Source organism: Lycium ferocissimum, unplaced genomic scaffold (assembly GCF_029784015.1).
Source record: "Lycium ferocissimum isolate CSIRO_LF1 unplaced genomic scaffold, AGI_CSIRO_Lferr_CH_V1 ctg5352, whole genome shotgun sequence".
NCBI classification, from domain to species: domain Eukaryota; kingdom Viridiplantae; phylum Streptophyta; class Magnoliopsida; order Solanales; family Solanaceae; genus Lycium; species Lycium ferocissimum.
Window position 1 is genome coordinate 21837 of NW_026725955.1, and position 5194 is coordinate 27030.

The 5194-nt window shown below is 35.1% G+C and overlaps 1 pseudogene; it reads right to left on the reverse strand.

Annotated features, from left to right (window-relative positions):
* Nucleotides 1-222: 222 nt before the first annotated feature.
* Nucleotides 223-4203, reverse strand: LOC132044856 (glycerophosphodiester phosphodiesterase GDPDL6-like; annotated as a pseudogene).
* Between the last annotated feature and the right edge of the window lie 991 nt (nt 4204-5194).

The following is a 5194-nucleotide window of genomic DNA, read 5'->3' on the forward strand; positions in this document are numbered from 1 at the left end:
TTCTCTAAAAACTAACGAATGTTATTTCATAAAGGGTTATACCCCGTGACTGCATATTAGCTCTTTTAACTCTTTGGTTAGTTTTAATGGAGATGCTTTGTAAGGCTTTTTGTCCTTTATTTACATTATCATATGCGCAGCGAACTAATTAACCATTTATATTACCAAAAAGAACAAGAAGAAAAGAAAAAGGAAAGAATAATTGAAATTGTTGCCTAAGGGTACTGAAATAAGTATATACTATTAATTTTTGTTAAAAACTGTATATCTGAACTGTTTATAAACATTCTCATTGTATCAGTAGATCCTTAGAACAAAGTAAGTAGTCCGAACATAGTTGCAAAGAAGAGAGCTACAACATTAATTGTGGCAGCAGTTGCGTTGCTTGGGGCTTGGGGTTGTGCCGGAGAAGGTGAAGGAGGAGCATTGGTGTTAGTGTTGGTGTTGGTTTTGTTTGAGGTGGAGTTGGAAGCAGAACCTCCATCATCCTTGGCAATTGCAGCTACAGGAGGAAGTGGTGGAGTAACAAAGTCCTTAATCTCCAAGTGCACTGGAGGCGAAGGCTTGTACTCTGCTACTTCTTTTGGATCAAGTGCAAATGTTATGATATCCCCTGGATTTATGTCTTGTATCCTATACGCCATTGGATCCCCAGTGCACAAGTTTCCTGTGCCAACCACATATATAAAATAACAGTCATTTTTGTATTTCACACAATTAATTACTCTAGTACTTAGATAATTTAATCAACTAGCTAGCCATCTGAGTGTTGATTTGCTTACTACTGTATGCATTTGCAGTGCTTGGGTCTTTGGGTTATGATTCCATCCGCACCATAGTAAATAAGGTTATGGATCAGCATATAAGGATCGTAGCTATAATCCATGTAAATATCTTGGAATTCATTTAGAGCAGGTTCCAAAAGATAGACACTAATATGTCAATGCATACATTCGATAAGGTTGGTGAAGTTCAAACTGAAACCCTCTCCTCGGAATTGTGTGTATAAGGAGTGCTTATGTAAAAACACCGCATCTGCGTGCTTCTTGATTTCCAATGTTGTCTCGTTGGTTACAAATTCCACTTGCTTCTTAATGTGAAGTACTTTTTCGTAAGCGGGGCTATCCTTGAATTTGTCCAACACTGAACTTTCACCTGACATGATCAGAACCTTCTGAGTCGACTGCTTATCAAGTGTGGCATTGCCAGAAAGCGAAGGCGACGGCACCCACAATGTCAAGACCTTGTTAGGCACGCAAGGTAGGCACCATTCTTGAACACAACCAAGTTGCAGTTAGTTATTAATAATTTCGAAAATCCAAGACTATATATATATATATATATATATATATATATATAATGTAGAGTAGAAAAGAAACTTACTTCTATGTTGACCAGAACTCCAGGAACAACCTTTGCCTTAGCGAATTCCAAGAAATCAGATAGAGTTACAAACTTGCCCACATTCTTGCGTGCTGGATCCCTTGCCAAATCTCCATTAAATTCACTGAACATTTGAGCTGTGGTCGGATAATATAAAAAAAATAAAGAGAGAAAAGAAGAGAATTAGATACCAGAAAATGAAATCAAGCTAGTAATATTTGAAATATTATTGTCTTGAGAGAGTTGACTGGCTCACGTTTTAATGACTGAATTTCATCCCATGTAAAATCGAAAAGAGAAAATTCCCATAGAGGATTGAATTGCATCCACCTTAGCCGCTCGACTCATGAAAGGTCCGGAAAACGGTGGTGGTTGGGATGAGATCAGCCGCAAAGGCAGAATGCACGCCGCATCTTTTGTCATACGGGAATGCAACAATCGATGATGTCAACACCATCATCTATCGCTTTTGATAGGCAAGATCTGTTGATCCTGGATAGTCTCCATTGGCTCCATTTGCAGAAATAATCAGAGCTGCCAATTTAAATTGCAAAATAAAATTAAGCTATCACTTTTTTCAAAAGTATTGTGGAACACTAAGTACTACAACTTAGTTCTTTCATTGCACAAGAGATTCATTTCCTTACTTGGGACTTTCCTTGAAGCGTTCCGACTCCCTGCCAAGCAAGCTGCAGCCAGAAGTAGCAACTGTGAGCTACAATTTTTGTATGTGTATTTCCTCTTAATCATAAGAAGAATATGTTTACCAATGGCCATTGATGCAGACGTAGCGAAGTCTGTGACCACACCGTCAACAGCAAACTTGGAGTTGTCAACGAATTGTAGATACTCTCTTTGCGGATCATAACTGTAATTGTAAGGCAAAAAGTTATCATTTGCGAATCCATATGCAAAAACTTCAAGACCTTGTTTATGAGCATCAACCACTAGATTGGTACTAGGCTCTAAATAGCGAGCTTTATTGACGGGCCATATGTACTCTCTTGGCACAACGATTCCCGCTGCGAATGTCTTGATCATGGGTAACTTTGTTAATAATGAAGCGTATGGTTCATTTGTTGTGGGTTCAACTGCATTTCTATCAGTGGGAAACTTGAAAATTAGCTTCGTTTTGAGACCGCGGACAATTGGTCCCACACTTTTCAAGAAACCAATCTCTGGAGACGATATGTAAGAGATATCCTTCTTTATCTCCAGGAGCTTTTTAATAGCATCCACTAAACTTAGTTTGTGTTGGTTGTAGAATGTCGCGTACTGCAATACAATTTAAGAAATTAATTAGGGAACAAAGACTGCACAATTTGATAAAAAATAATTCATTTTACGGACTATAGGATTTAGCATGCATTTGATCAGATGTTTTAAAAATAAGAAAGTGCCTAATAGACACCTCGGCATTGATCCACACTACAGTGTTCCTGTTTTCTTCTAAAAATAGTTCAGTTGGATATGGTGACGAAAAATCAAATAAATCTGTTCTGCTGAATATTGATTGTGTCACTGGAAAACAAGACAAGAAGGAAAAAAAAGTCAGCTACAAAAATAAGCAGTAGTACTACCATATATCCATTTTCATGCATAAGTTGTGACTTACCAATCAATTTACTAAACATCTCATCACTCGTGAAGTCCAATGCAAACCATCCTTGAAGTTCTTTTCCATTAACAATGTAGGTTTTTTTACGATTTGGAAAACATCATACGCTGTTGTATTCTCGGAGGTTTAATCCGGGTGAGAGACAAAAGCTCTGTCCATCGCGACTCATATGGAGATCACATAGCAAGACAGTACCACCCTTTCCAAAAACAATTGATTGACTGAATGCTAAATCTGATTGCGGGGGATAAAGTCCCGAAAATCCCCCATTCGCAACTACAACTGGTTCATCACCATGTAGAGTCAACCATGTCCGTTTAGGAAGAGAAGGAGGAACTGCAAGCTTTCCACCTTTTGGATCAGCTATAGTGCAATGGATCAGCAAGCAAACTAATAAGAGATGCCTGATCATTTTCTTCCAATCCTGTTCCACCCAAAGTATGTTTGTTTAACCAAATAAGCATCATGTTTAATTAGTTAGAAAGAAAGAAAACACTTTTTACTACCATATGTTTTATTTAGATGATTAAGAACAATCTCGTTATCATATAAGACGAATGATATTCCTCTTCATATTCAAGAATGCAACCTTACTTACCATTCAGTATCTAATTTCTGCACATGATGTAACTCTCCATGAGTTCCCTCCCAATATAAAAAAATGTGCAAAAAATAATAGCAACAATAACCCAAAAGCGAAAAAAGATTACGATGCTGCTGCAGGGGAATGTATATCAATTAAATGAGGCTACACTAATCTTGCACCACCAATTGAAACTGCCAAACCCAACATTCTTTAGAATACATTGCGGAGCCTTTATGTTTCTCCATTCTTTATCTACATAATTCATAAATTGCATCATTGAATAATTCTATCAAATAGTTAAATGACTAAAAATCGAACCCGTTACATGATCATAATCGAAATGTCAAAACATGTACGTGCAATGACATATATGACATCAAGAATTAAGAAGAAAGGAAGAAATACAATAAAACTCACTTGAATCTTGAGATCGGGGAAGGAAGAGAGAAGCATTCCCCCTTGAGTTTCAGAAGGACAAAAAATAAAGATAAAAATGAAAAAAAAAGGAAAGAAAAATGAGGTAAGAAACTCTCAAGGGAATGGAGAAAGGCAGGAAAAGGGGACGAAGAGTTTTAAATAAAATGGAGAGAATATTAAGAGGCTTTAATTAATTTTTTTTCTCGCATATCTCGGACTAATATCTGGTTCTTATTACTTTATTTTCCTCTTCAATGGATTTCACTATTTTTGTTCTTTCCTTTTAGCTTTTCGGTTGAATAATTTACCTTACTAGTAAATTTGAAAGATTCATTAGATTTACAAAGTAATTACTATTGGTGATTATTGAATTTTTTTTGAGATATTTATTTTTAGTTCTCAAAGCAAAAAAAAAATATTAGATTTTAGCTCTTAATCAATTTTATTATTAACACTTTGTTCTATATTTTCCTCTAAATTTTCATCACCTACTAGAAAATTAGATCTATAAAAAAGGAAAAAAGCTTCCTTAAATTATCACCATCTGTTATTTTGTTTTGGGTTAGAGTGCAGCGATGCTCTTTTATTGTTTAATTTCATATATCAGTGACAAATTATATCTTAATACGAAAAAGTTTATCTACAAATAACCTGCAATTTACTATAGTGACGGTTTTTTATTATTTCTTTCATTCTTTATTAGTAGTATATTTCTTATTTTTCAGAAAGTTGTGTAAATATCTTATTATCCATTCAGAGAGTTTTTTCTCCGATTTAAGGTCCTTACATAAGACGTTTTTTCTCCGATTTAAGGTCCTTACATAAGACAATTTAATCATTTTTTGTTTCTACCATGTCAGTGACAATATTTACCATATAAACATGAACATTAGAATTATCAAATAAATGAAAAACACGTAATTTTTTTATTCTTCATAAGTAAAACAAAAGTATAGGCATTAATCTCTACATTTTGGCTAAAGGCATTGGTTACCACCAAGGAAATGCCGTTTTATAATGTTAAAAGAGGGAGAAATAAATACAAAAGAAAAGGATAATAAGAGGAACTAGAACGTAACAACCTACATTTTTGTTGGCCCCAACCTCATCTAAAAAGAGCGAAAATAAATCTAAAAAAATTACAACCCTATACACACAAAGGAAAGGAATTAAGAGAAATACTCTGTAGT